This window comes from Harpia harpyja, chromosome 6 (genome assembly GCF_026419915.1).
Source record: "Harpia harpyja isolate bHarHar1 chromosome 6, bHarHar1 primary haplotype, whole genome shotgun sequence".
Classification (NCBI taxonomy): domain Eukaryota; kingdom Metazoa; phylum Chordata; class Aves; order Accipitriformes; family Accipitridae; genus Harpia; species Harpia harpyja.
In genome coordinates, this window is record NC_068945.1 from 9,321,211 (window position 1) to 9,336,310 (window position 15,100).

The window sequence follows — 15,100 nt, forward strand, 5'->3', positions numbered from 1 at the left end:
TGAATTCAAAATGATCTTGCAAAATTGTACTCTGATATCAAGAAAATGCAGTGCAATGGTTTACAAGCTAAACTTGAGTCCTTAATTTGACTTGCAAAAAAAGGCAAAATCATTCCAGAATGTAATGCTGTCTGGATTATAAGGAAAATTTGGGAATTCATTTTTGAAGATAGTGGTTAGGTGACATCACATCTATTGGAGAAGAAGAAAGATGAAGAAAAGAAAGAAGAAAGAAGATGAAGAAGAAGAAGTAGAAAGAAAGAAGAGTTGTTTGGAATTACTTCTGGAGGTCTCTAGCCCAACAATCCCACTCGAAGCAGGACTATTGCTAACACTAGATCAGGTTAACTGTACCCTTTTGACACTTAACTATTCACTATTGGCACTTGAAAACCTCAATGGAAGGAAATGTCACCATTTTTCTGGGTCACCTGTTCCAGTCCTGTACTAACCTCCTGGTGAAAGTATTCTTCCTAATGTTTGATCTCAATTTCCCCAGCCACAGTTTTTTTGGCTGTTGCCTCTTGTTGTCTGGCACTATTGAGAAAAGTAATCTGGTGTCATCATCTTTGTTAATCCCATTCCAGTTCTTATGGGTTGCTACATATTGGGTTTTTGTCTTCTCTTTGCCAGAGTAAACATCAGCTCCTTCAACTCCCCTTTGTAGATCAAGGCCACACCATTGTGGCAGCCCTCTGCTGGACCCTTTTCAAGTTTCTCCACATCCTTCTTTTATCATGAGCTCTTCAGCTCATGGCTGACTGAAGTTCCCTGAAGTCATTACCCTAATTACGTATGTTTTAAGTTCTTAAGAAAGATAGGCAAGATCTTTGGGATCCAAACTTCCAAGAGAGGGAACCGGGTGCTCTACTTCATCCAAAGTCAAATGAGCAAAGGAGGTCTTCTAGCTATGATAGGAGGGTTCTAGTGCATAGCCCAAGACTGCATTTTCATAGGCTGATTACAGATAAAAGATGCAAAGTGGTGTCTTGCAGGGCTGTCAGAATTTACCATAGACAGATCTGCATGTTTTATTACAGAACAGGCTTCATTTTCAAGATGGTTTTCAAGAACCAATATATGCTCCAGCAATTCAAATACTCTGTCATGGTAAAACAGATTTTTTGTTAAATGGTAGAATTCTCATTGGATTTTCTTGCCTCTGTAGCTTAATTAACTGTCAAAATGTCAGTTTTTGCAATAATTTTTCCTTTCCTTAAAAAGCAGCATTTACAGGGAACATGGACACCAATTTTACTTCTTGAATTTTTGATCCTGCTGCATTTTGCAGTCAAACTGGATCTCTCCCCAGTTTTTACTGTTCCTATTAAGTGAAAAGGCTCTGATCTACAAACCTTAATCACAAGATCAGTGCCTTGAAATCATCCATGCTGCAAAAGCACTCCACTTTGATCTGTTTTGTCTTGACACAAAATAGTTTATTACAGCCACACACTTGGCACTTAATTAAGCAAACAGGTGCCTGTAAAATAATGGTGAAGTCTATGTTTTGGTTGATATACAATCTTGTGTTCAGAGCAATGACGACACTGCCATAGATTGACACAATGTGACACACTATGTGCTCTACAGAATAGGAAAATGAGGTGTGGGCCTTGTACGTGGATTCTACATATGCTTTTGTGTTCACATGCTAAAAAAGAGTCCTTCTGTTCCCCACTCTGGTTTATTTATTTTGACTGTAAATTCTTCAGAGCATGGGCTTTCTCTTCCCTGAGAACAATCTGCACTAATCTCATCTGATCTTCATAAATAATAATTTAGAATAAATATAAGCATAAACAGGTACACTGATGTAAAGCGTAGCTTGCTCAGGTACTAATACAGTGAGTGTTTCATAAAGCATGTGCCACTCCCTCACTGATTATTTTAAACAGGTGCATGACAGACTGGAAGAGAGTCCAAGGGCACACTTGCTGGCAAAAGAAAGAGAGTTCTTTTTATACTTAGCAGGGAGAGGGAGAACCTAGGAAGTTACTACAGTGCCTATGGTCTTTCTAATCCAGACTGAAGAGTGTTACAGGGAAACACCTCTAATGGAGTAGCAAAGGTTTGGTCCCAAGCTCTGCTTTATTTACACTTGCTACTGATTTGGAAAAGGGAATTTAGAGCTTTTACATCAAAACCCCCCAGGACATGGCTTGCAAAATCAAACAACAGGACTTCACAGGTTAAAGAAAAGGATGTTACAGTAGAGAAAAAAAAGGAGAAAGAGGAAAAACTGGGGAACTTGGAGACATCTAGCTAATTTTAACAGCTTGAATTTTAATTAGGGTATGATTTATTGCATTCTATATTCTTCAATTCTCAGAACAGGGCTGGAGCATTTTCTAAATAGCATTATACCTTACAAATACTCCACGGACAAAGAAACCGGGAAAACAATAATGCTAAATGATACCTCAAAGGTTTTGTGGAGAGCAAGTTGAATATATGCTTGAAATATGATATAAAGGGAAGGGGATGAAATAATGTACTTTCGAACAGCATTTTGCAAAGCATTATTTCTTATGCAATTAAGGGCTGATACTCTGCAAAGTTCTTAAACATATGCTTAACTTCAAGGCCGAGTGTAGCTTTGACTAAAGTGGTATGTTTGGATTTAACTGCAGGACTAAGTGTTTAATTTGTTCAAGAACTAAGGAATCTCATGTGATTGAAACTAAATCACGCTAAATAAATAAGCAAAATAAACACTTCATAGTAAGAGTGAGTGTAAGATTAGAACCCAGGCCACCACACACTAGACACACTTCATAATGACGTTGGCTTGATCCTCTTATATTCTTATTCTTTTTTTGTAAAACACAGAAAGAGAAAAATGAAGCTAGAACCAATATTGACATCACACACAGTACTGAGCATATCTATCCTAAAGATGTTAGCTGTTACATCCCAATTCCTGTTTCAAAGGAAAAATAAAACAAAACAAAACAAACAAAAAACCCAACACAGACCAGACTGACGAAACAAAAATCCCAGTCACATTGATACCAGCTTTGAAAGCATAAATGTCACAATAACCTGAGGTTCTGGGATTCATTCTGCAGTCCTGACACCACATAAACAGAGAAACAAATGACTCAGTGTCATCTAGTTAGTATTTGTTATTGCAGTCAGACTCATGACATTGCTTGGAAGCAACAATGAGAGATTTGACAACTACTAGAAGGTGGGACATTGAACAGTTGCACATTATCTGTCCTGAAATATTAAATTTGGTTATCATCTTTTGGAAACCTTTGCATCAGTCAAGAAAAATTCAGAGAACATGAATTTTTCATTCTGCAAAAAGCTAATAGTCTAGTGTTCTGTTTTTAATTAAAGCATTAAGCTGGACAGATATCCCCTACTCATACATCAGTATGTCAACAGGTTATAAAGTAAGATTTCTTCTTGGCAGTTGGTAGTTGTTTGTCCTGAACCATGACGGTTAAGAGCTCTTGCACTTTACTGTAGGAAAATAGGGATAGTCATACATGAGTGTAAGTATTTGTCGTGGTTTAACCCCTGGCAGCAACTAAGCACCATGCAGCAGCTCACTCACTCCTCCTGCCCCTGCCCCCCCAGGTGGGATGGGGAAAAGAATCAATAACAAGTAAAATTTGTGGACTGAGATAAGAACAGTTTAATAATTGAAATAAAAAATATACTACTATTACTAACTGTAATGAAAAGAAAGATAACAAAAAGAGAGTGAAATATAACCCAAGAAAGACAAGTGATGCACAGTGCAATTGCTTATCACCTGCTGACCGATATTCAGCCAGTCCCTGAGCAGTGATCCATGCCTCCCGGCCAACTCCCCCCAGTTTATATACTGGGCATGATGTCACATGGTATGGAATATCCTTTGGCCAGTTTGGGTCAGCTGCCCTGGCTGTGTCCCCTCCCAACTTCTTGTGCTCCTCCAGCCTTCTTGCTGGCTGGACATGAGAAGCTGAAAAATCCTTGACTTGGTATGAACACTATTTAGCAACAACTGAAAACATCAGTGTGTCATCAACATTAACCTATACTAAATCCAAACCACAACATTATACCAGCTACTAGAAAGAAAATTAACTCTATCCCAGCCGAAACCAGGACAGTATTTTCCCAGTCACAGCAAATGTATGCCACAACATTGTTCAGTGAGAGAAAATTCCATAGGACATAGCAAATTTGCATTTAAATGAATGCCTTTTATTTCTGCATTCTAAATAAAATGAACCATCTGCAGCTAGACAATGATCTAAAGGTAGCATGACCCAAAGGGCTCTGAGGTACAATATAGTAGTTTCTTTTGATATTAGCAAGCAATAGACTAGGTTTGTTCAACAGTTAGTATCTCATTCTGCTAGAAATGCAAAATCTGATTATCTGTCTCCTTTCTGCACAGGAGTAGAATTTCACTCTTGAGGAACTGCCAGAAGAAAAGTCCATGATTTTTATGAATATTTATTATTTGCAGATGTTCCATGAACAGCTAATAGGACTAAAAGAATTATAAGTACTAATTGTACTGGTTTTGGCTGAGACAGAGTTAATTTTCTTCATAGCAGCTCATTTGGTGCTATGCTTTGGATTTGTGACCAAAACAATGTCAATAATACACCAAAGTTTTCATTATTACTGAGCAGTGCCTACACAGTGTCAAGGCCTTTTCCGTTTCTCACATGGCCCTGCCAGCAAGTAGGCTGGGGTGTGCAAGAAGGTGGGAGAGGACACAGCCAGAACAGCTGACCCCATCGAACCAAAGGGATGTTCCCTGCCATATGGTGTCGTGCTCAGCAATAAAAGCTGGGGAAAGAAGGAGGAAGGGAGGAGGTTCAGAGTTATGGCGTTTGTCTTCCCAAGTAACTGTTACGCATGATGGAGCCCTGCTTTCCTGGAAATGGCAGAACATCTGCCTGCCGATGGGAAGTAAAGAATGAATTCTGTATTTTTGCTTTGCTTGTGCATGCACATTTTGCTTTGTCATGTCCCAGTTTCTCAGGATGACAACTCAGGTTTGCTGATTCCCAGGTCAGGATTAAGGTGAAACGACACCAGGGATCCTTTAACTCACAAAACTCAACTTTTATTCTCTCACAACAAGAACTGGCATGCTCACCACAAAAATTGGCTTGAAACTACGTCAGTAAACTGTAACATGTACTAACCATACATCAACAAACATATACTATAAGCCTCGCTTATTTGGGGATCAATTCAGGAAAGAAAATAAGGAGAGCCGTCCTGTTGAGTCATGAACTTCAGAGCGGACCCCCTTGCTTTCTAGACTCCCTCTCAGAGAGGAGTGTAGGGGTGGCTGGATCCGCTCTTAGTCCCGGACTTGGTCAACGGTTTATGTCTAAAGGGATGAGATGTAGGGATTACCGGGGGTTGGGGGATGGGGGTGGCAGTGGGGGAGCGGGGAGAGAGAGAAGAGAAAGAGAGAAAGATTTTACCAGTCCTGGGTCCAGCATTGGTCCAGCCAGCCTAAGGGTCCAGTTCCTGTGGGTTTGTGGACGTGAGGCTTTAGTTTGTGTCCTTCTATAATCTCCTTGCCCCTCCTTCAGGCGGTCACTCAAACTCATTAGGCTAATTACGTGTCATGCACGGTTTGTGCGTCCAGAACCTTCGGAAAACAGGTCAGTGGGCTTGGGAGTCATTTGGGGAGTAACTTCTCCTGCCCTGCTCAGCGTATCAGAACAGGGAGGAACTTTGTACCCTCTGGCATGCCCTCTGCGCCCTGTTGCGAACCGACTTCTCACCTTTCTCACCTGCGGTTCGTTGCGGTGTTATGCAGAGTTTGCCATTATGCAGAACTTGCCCCACCACAATGTTGAGACACTAACACTTTCAGGCCCTCACGTGCTTTACCTATTAAACTGTCTTTATCTCAACCCATAAGTTTTCGCACTTTTACCCTTCCGATTGTCCCCGCATCCCACTGCAGGGGAGTGAGTGAGTGGCTGTGTGGTGCTTAGCTGCCCACGAGGGTTAAACCACAACAGTACATTTTTAGTTATTTCCTCCTCCTCAACACCAATATTTCTTTCATAACTGTTCCCAATCCTGCATTATGTTCTTGTACCAAATATTCTTGGTATATCACATATGCTTGGATAAGGAGACTCACAAATACTAGTTAATTAAGTCAGTTAGCTGTGCTACTGAAATTTTATCACGAAAACAAGAATCCTCCCAAATCCTCCTTCCATGCTTATTGTAATGCTGTAGCTTTCAAAACTCCTTCTACGACTGCCTCTTCCAAGCCAAGTGGGTCTACCTTGTTAACTGCTTCTCACACAGAAATATTCAGCCTATGCTTCTCAACTTCCCATCATTTTTACTGCATGCCTCTAGAAATGTCCCATATATATGCTATTTTGGAATGATCAGAGCATTCCTGAGAAATGTACACCACCATACTACACAGAAAACATACTGCTGACTATAAGGTGATCTTACAGATGATCACTGATTTTATGTCTCTGAGAGGGGAGAAGAAGTAGAAATTTGGCCTGAAACACAGGGTGATCCTACATCTCCCATCCTATCAATCCCAAACCCTTTCATCATATATCCTTATACCTCCAAATCAGAAGACCAATCCCATATTCCTGTCACTGTGACTCATCTCACCCAAAACAGGAATTAACCTTATTCACCCCTACCTTGCACTGCTATGTTTCCTCAGTTCTTTATCCTACACTTCCCTGCTTCCATGTCTCTGTCCTTATCTGGGTGTTTAGCACCATCTGAGTTCCTGCAGAAGCTTTAAAGCGTCTAAAGATGTCAACTCATGTTGGGAAACATTACCAACAAGCAGAGATCTTATCTCTGAGCAAGGCAGCTCCTACACTTCAACAGTTGATAAAAGACTGTCCTGGTTTCGGCCCGGATAGAGTTAATTGTCTTCCTAGTAGCTGGTACAGTGCTATGTTTTGGGTTCAGTATGAGAAGAATGTTGATAACACACTGATGTTTTCAGTTGTTGATAAGTAGCGTTTAGATTAAGTAAGTCAAGGATTTTTCAGCTTCTCATGCCCAGCCAGCAAGAAGGCTGGAGGGGCACAAGAAGTTGGGAGGGGACACAGCCAGGGCAGCTGACCCAAACTGGCCAAAGGGGTATTCCATACCTTGTGACGTCATGTCTAGTAAATGAACTGGGGGGACTGGGGCTGTGGGGATCGCCGCTCCGGGACTAACTGAGTGTTGGTTAGTGAGTGGTGAGCAATTGCATTGTACATCACATGCATATTCCACTCCTTTTATTATTATTATTATCATTATTAGTTTCTTCCTTTCTGTTCTACTAAACTGTTCTTATCTCAACCCACGAGTTTTACTTCTTTTTCGCAATTCTCTCCCCCATCCCACTGGGTAGGGGGGAGTGAGTGAGCGGCTGCGTGGTGCTTAGTTGCTGGCTGGGGTTAAACCACGACAGACACAAAATGGTGTGGGTGTGTGGGGTTTTTTTGGTGGCTTTTTTGAGGAAAACTACACTAGAAACAAAACAGAATTTGCTGTACAATAAAACGCTGTGTGTTGATTGCAATATTCTGTCATTTCCCCTTCCTTTCCACTGGTACTGTTATCCTGCACATGAGAGACATCAGTTAAAAACAAATTCACTGTATCTCTTTGAAATTTCACACTAGAAGACAAAACAAACCCAAACCTTTGGGAGAGTTTTCTGGAAAATAAACACTGGGAAAATTTTAACATTTTTGCTAGCTCTAAACCACTGACTAATTTTTTGAGATGTTTTTAAAATCCTGATATGATATGTGGTACAAGAAAGATTAGGGCTGTTTATAGTGAAGGTAGGAGGTGTTAAAATTGGTTCCTGTGCTGAAACTCATTGACTACAGAACAAAGGATCTTTGAATTCCTTGTGAGACTTGCACTTTCAGAAACCTCTCAAGGAAATTCATCCAGGTATTGGAGAAATTAGTTAGACAAGCAGATTCAGAAGTGGAATATAGTATTTTATGGAAAGCTGTATGCTTGAACAAAATAAATGCCCAAATGTAAACATAAACAGTTTCTACCTGTTAAATGTAGTGGGAAAGAAGAAGAATCTGCACACTCAGATTTTTAACTTCTGATCTAAGGCACACAAAGAGTAGTGATGGCAAGTGCAAAAAGTACTTTAAGAACACGATGCTCTCAGTCTCAGTGACAGTTTGTTCTTCTGCATAACATGACTTAAGTGTTGTTTGAAAGACAACATGCATTTCCAGTGGGAAAACAAAAAAACAGACAGCAAGCCAAATAAAGTGATAAACAAAAAGAAAGATATACACTTCACATTAGAATCAGCAGATACATAGTCTTGAGAAATGCCTAAGAAGAGATGACAGTGCTGAAGTAGTGAAATCCTCAAAAGGTGACAATAAAATTTAAACTGCTGCTATGAGAACAAGGAGAGACCAGGAGAGCACTCAGGTTAAAATTGAAAGGTCAAGTGGGAAAGGTGAATGTACTATTTTACAGAAAAGATTTAAAATGGACATCTCAGGTACTTAAAATCAGATTGTACTCACTTACTTAACTAAAAACTGGATAACTGTATGGAATATTGGAAGTTCTATTCCAAAAGTGATTATATAAAAATTGCACCCTCCTACTCAACAGATTTGATTGCTGTGTTTATTCAGAGTCAGATCTATTTACCTCAAAGACAAAAATATGCCTTTACAACTTTTTATTCCTGTCCTGTCTCCTTGCAGAGCCCACACAATTCAGCCAGTGGTCTAGCTGTTATTCATTCTTGTGCAACAGCTAAACTTCTTTGCAAGTTTCAGCCAACTATACTTGTAAGAGCAACCAGAACACGGATTCAGTGCAAATATCATGGAATTAAATTTTACAGTCTGCACTGTGGAGTAGGCCAGAAAAGATCTTACTGGTTCCTCCTGGTCTTAAAATCTGTATGTAAAATACTGATTTCCCTAAAAGTCATGGAGTTTTACCACTGACTTCAGTCAGACCTAAACATATGCAGACATAAACTAATTCTCAATGTCTTTCTGTCATTTGTTGGCTTGAATGCAATTTACCTCTAGCAAATGAAATTCTTTGGTTGGCAGTATAGCTGTTAAAGAGACTTCCTCCAGATTCTCAAACATCCTTCACTATTTGCAATATTATACAAAGGTATATATTTACAGAAAAGATCTAGAATGGACATCTCAGCAAGGTACTTAAATTCAGATTGTACTCTCATATTTAACTAAAAACTGGAAAAGATATAAGTATTCCAATTACCTATGCAACGTGCACTATAGAGATTCAGCCCTTGATTCTCTTCATTATTCTCCATTCAGTCTCTTAGCCTTCCCAAACTGACATGTGAAGTTTTTCGATTCGGTGTAAATGTATTAAAGTTTAGAAAAGATGATTTGGGATTGATTAACTTAATTAAAATTCTCTATTGCCAGCCCAAGCTACTCCTCCTGATAAAATGCAGAGAAAGTCCCACTCCAAATCTGCCCCATCATGAAGAAGAAAAAAATGGACAATATAATTTCTGATGTAACTGATTATTTCTCAGTGCAAAATAAAGACAACATGAGTAAAGTGCTTCCATCTTCCAGCTGAAGAGTCTCATGAAATGAAAACCTGTTCAGAAAACTGCATAATCCTAGAGAAAGCATATGTACTAAACCTTAAAAACATAATGTCTAACATAATGTATAGGTCAGAGCCAAATTTCACTTCACGGTCAGGAACACACACTGACACTTGGATCATTACCAGCAGCCAGGCCCAAAACATTCGGGGTGTAATAGGCCCCGATGGCTGAGGCCTGGTGTAAGCCAAATAACGGCACGTTGTAGCTGGGCCCTTTCTGCCATACTGGCCTCCTACATTCCTGCTCTCTGCACCCCAGACGATTGTGCAGGCTGGCACACTATGCGAACACACCTTTCAATTGCAGTGTAGACACACGCGAAGCAGGATAGAGAAGGATCTAGGCATGAACACAAAAAGCGTGAACTGGATGTTTTGAAGAAGGGGGAAGTGCACAGAATGGAAAGGACGGGAGAGACATGATCGAAACAGTTACACTATCTGAAGCAGCAATGTTAGTAAGGGAAAAAATGAACAGCAGGAAGAAAAAGGCCAAGGAATTCAGGACATGAGAGGGTTTTCTAGGAAATGTACTGCTGTGGAGATGCTATGGAGGGAGATGTGACAGAAAGTGGCTACAACTCGATGAGATCGGTATCTGAAAGGCATACAAGCCTAAGTTAAAGGTCGAAAGGTGTAGACTGCAAGTGGAAGCGGTCCGTATTACATAATATAGCAAGAGGAAAATATCCAACTTACACAAATTTCTGCTAGCAGGACTTAGGCTAACATTAAAGGTGAACAAGTTTTGAATCTTTCAGACAAAAACATCTGCATAAGAAGTCAGAACTGAGGTCAAATAGAGCAAATAAAAAAGTATCCGAAAATCCTGCTCCTGAGAGCTAAAAAAAAATACAAATTTTGTGTTCAGAGTGATGGGTTGGAGGCAAAATGACAGAGAGCTGGGAATATGAATGCGATTAACATAATGAACTGAGTACTTGACTAAGTGGCACTTGAGACATAAACATTAAACTGTAATAAAGGTAATTTTCTAACTGCTGCTAACATACAGGGCATGGACCAAACCTCTCTTGTTACATACAAAAAACTAGAGAGAAGCCTCATAAACTGTTTTTGCTCAAATAATACTGTTGGGGGAGAGAAGTAAACAGGAAAGAGCTGAAGTTTATCAAATTGGCAACCATATCTTTGATTTAAATCCAAAATGTGAAGGTTTTTTTTTTTCATTTTTCAAAATCAGCAAATACAATCAAGTTGTTTATGCACATTTTTAACTCAGGAATTATTTTCAAAAAGCAGTATTAATTTCCCTATGCTTTTTTCCCACCAATAAAAAAACCCCACCCAAAAGCAAATCTAAAAAACAAACAACCCACTCTCCCTCAACACTGTAGTACAGCTACCTGTTTCAAAGTAAGCTATAGCCAAAAATATTGTAATTTAAACAGTAAAGAAAGTTTCAGAAAATTTCACTGAGGTTGCCAGAAATAGTAATCTTTAAAGCAAATGCAACATTTACCTCAAAAACACTATGGTTAGTTGGGAACCTCTAGTGAACCTTTAAATACAGGGAAAACAGTTTTGCCTGCCTTGCTGAGGAAGCCTTCCATCTAGCTCTGGATCTTCCCACCTTTGTACTGAAATAACAAGGAACACACAGATGCTCTGCTAGCTGTGCAGCAAGGATAGTAAAGTATTTTAAGGGATGCTACCACAACCTTTTCTGCGGTAGTTATTTGATTCTGACATAAGATAGATAATCTCATTATTTTAAAGACCCTACTAGAAAAGCAGTTTAATACTAAATGATTCCTCTTTGTTTTAGAGGATATTCAGCATGCAATATCAAAAATGTTCAGTTATTCCAATAGGCTTCTCAGGTCAGCACTAAAGTGTTTTGCTTTAGGGGGCAAGTCTTGCCTCCTAATTATGGGCCTAATTTTCTTCTCACTGACATCAAGATTAAGTTCATTATGGTCAAAAGAGTTTCACTGCAGTATTGGCATGAGGGGAATTATACCACGGAAATCTGCTGTAGCCAAACCTAGATAACAACTAAAAGCCTCTTTTCCCTTGCTTAGTAATTCCAGCCAGCTGCATATGGTCAAAAATGTGTTTTACATGGTGCTTTTAAAGCTCCAGCCAATCACGTAGGAAGCTCCTAAAAATTACCTGTTCTCACCTCCCTACTTATTATTGTGACTTAGAAAACCTTAATTAAGCCATTAACGTCACCTTTTTCTGTCATGGGTGCTTTGTTTGCTGAGTTGTCAATCCTAGGTGAGCTAGTGTCATGGAATACAGACTTAACCAAATATAGATATAGACTATTGACTGTACTGAAACTCAAAATGCCAGGCATCTGTATTTGGCATTTTGAGAATATTGTCGTTAATATTTTCCATTTTTATGCAATTCTAGATTTATCAACACATAATACTAGCAAGCCTTTGTCAACTCCTCAGCTAGCTCCAAAACTGCTCTGTGGTGGCAGTTGAGAGTATACATTTTAAATAAGAACAACTAAATGAAAAACGAGACAATAAGACGAAAGTAAGCCTGCTTATTTGTGGACTTCTAAATGAAAATTATTGCAAGGATAAGTGATAAATGAAGAATTATTTGAGTCTAAAATAACAATGTCTTTCTTCCCTGCTATGAGAAATAAAACGAATGTACAGAAAAGCATGGTAAGCAATGATGTATCTATCCTGATTAGTGAAACCAAACAGATCCATCCAGTAATTCTCAAAAAGAATGTTTGACATTTGGATACAATCTATAAGGAAATTAAATTATATGGGTCAAGGTGGGTGAAGATGGACCACCTGTATTAAAAAGCTCTCGCATAAAATGTATCTGAATTTATATATTTAAACATATCATAAAAGACCATTAGTCAGAGCTTCAGTGACGTAAACTGGAACAGCATTACCGATGTCATTGCAGATATGGTGATTTATACCAGAAGCTAAGAATCCTATGTAGCATGGTATATTCTATCACTGCTGAAGTTTTCAGGCTAAGTAAAAAGAGTGCATATACACAAAGGGACCATTAAGACCATAATACATTTTAATAAAAATAAAAAATTAATTATCTGCTATGTTGTAGGCTTTTAAACAAAAAAATAAAATTTATGAACTCAAAGGGTATTCTAATTAAGGAAAATACATCCAAATTGTTCAGGACAGTGCTCATAAACATCTCATAACTAAACAGTAAATTCTGCCAGCAACATGTAAGGCCACTAATTATTCTTGAATGGAAACAGGTACAGAAGCAGGGTAAGAACAACAAATGTGATTCTGATACCATAATCAAAATGGAATCTGTTCATTTTTATATAACCCGAAGATGAATTAGGGGGAAATAAAAAAGGGTGATGATTTTAATCAGTTTTTCAGTGTCAGCACCAAACATTTACTAATTTCATAGCACTCAGCTTAGACAATAAAAACAGGGCAGTGAGAGTCAGGGTCTGCTTTACTTTGCAGCCATTCAGTGATGTTATAGTACCATTTAAAACCCCTACAGAAAGAGGCTGCTCTTTAGCTTGATTAGACTTATCTTTGTAGATATACTACCTTTTTAAGTAAAACCAAACCAACCAAAAAAAAGCAAAGAAAAAGAAGAGGAAAAAACCCTAAATACATTGCTGTCCTAAGAATGCAATTACTATCTTTTTCCTGTTTTAAGCTTCTTTCTAATCAACTACCTTAGCAACTCTTTTGATTTCACAGGGACTGAACTGGGAAACATTAGGACTTGTATTAATTGGGAGGGGTATGACAGTAGGATGTGTTCAACATACAGAATGCATTTACAAAATGCTATAGACTACTGTGGTGTTTCTGAGGAACTGAAGACATTTAATTAATAACATGATAAAACTGAGCTCTGCATATCATAGGAATAACTTTAAAAAAAAAACATAGCTGCAATCAGAACCCTTTGGGATTTGGCAGAGATGAGTAAGCAATGGCTATTTTATCCACTATTACAAATCCTTGCAAGTCAATAAATAGCAGTCAGTAGTACTGAAAACATTAATAGGAAGCATACTGTAGAGAAAAATGCTGTAACATTGCAGACGTGGACAGAACATCCTCATGTTTCAGGGTTTTTCATGTCTGATTTGTGTTATTCTATATCAAGTCTAACACTGTCAGCTGGATTCTTGTCCTAGATCTGCAGTCCCCTGTAAACCATTTGCTGACACACTAAGAACTGCTTTGTCTCAACACATTCAAGTTTGAATACTGTCTAGAAGGCATCTAAGATGCTACAAAAGCTCAGTGTTTCTGGAGTCAACCTGTCGCCATCTTCATATAGTAGCTCATCCAAGAAGGAAGTCTTGAGATTAACAAGTACCAATTTTGTGAGCGATGAGGGTGGCACCAAGCTGAATATCACACATCTAAGAATGGTCAATTGCTCATTGTTGACCCTTTGAGAAGCAACATGTGTTATTTCAGCTCCCTGTCAGAAGCAGTTCTGACATAAACTTACATAGAAACTATGGTGGAAAAGAGACATATTCTCTGAGGAGAGATCACAGGGAAAAGACCTCTCTTCCTTGCTACTGTCCCATATTCTACAACCTCCTCATATTGTCAGTCATCACGTTCAAAATCCTAGTACTTGCCCCTATTGCTCTTGGTTTTTGTTCCGCTGATTCTCTCTCTCATTCTTTTGTTGGTCATAGCTAAGTAAACTGCAAAGACACTCCTTACAGGGCTCAGAGACTTATTCTCTGTCAACACACTGCTATCTTACAGATGGACCTCTGTTTTCACCACAAGGTATAGAAAATTCACTATATGTGAGTAAGTTTTCAGGTGTGAATCATGAAGTTTGAACAAAAAGAGGAACCGTTGCATTTCTTTATGTCTACTAGAAGGTAATAAAGGCAGGAAAGGAGCGGGCAGATTCCACTACTAGATCTGTCCAAGAGTCAGCTGTCTGAATACGTGTCATTCTTGTGAAAAGACTTGTAAAGAGTTCTTTTACTATTACAATTCCCAACCAGAATGGGATGTAAAGGTAAGGAGTTCTCTCTTGCACTCTGTAAAGGGCTATATGTATTGGTAGTATGATATATTAAACAATATTAACAGCAATTGATTGTTTGACCTATAGCTCATAAGGTTTTGGTGTATTCTAATTACACAAACAATTTTACGAAGAACCAAGCTTAAGCCTCAGGTGAAAGGATAGTCAAAAAAGGTTTTGCTAAAAGTTTAGCTGTCACACCTTGAAATATAATCTGGAATCTGAGCCAAACTGAGTTTCCTTCCTATTGTCACGAGCAACAAAATTCTGCAGAATAAATTAGGAACTCACTGGCATCTATGTAAATGTACCACCTCAGTCATGTTCTTGTAACAACACCCAGGGAATTCTATTGAGTTCCTGCTGTAAATGATTGTCTACTAGGTCAAAAAGACTGATAATGTGAAAGAGAGCATATCATCACTCTCTCCAAGTGCTCTCATTGCTCTCT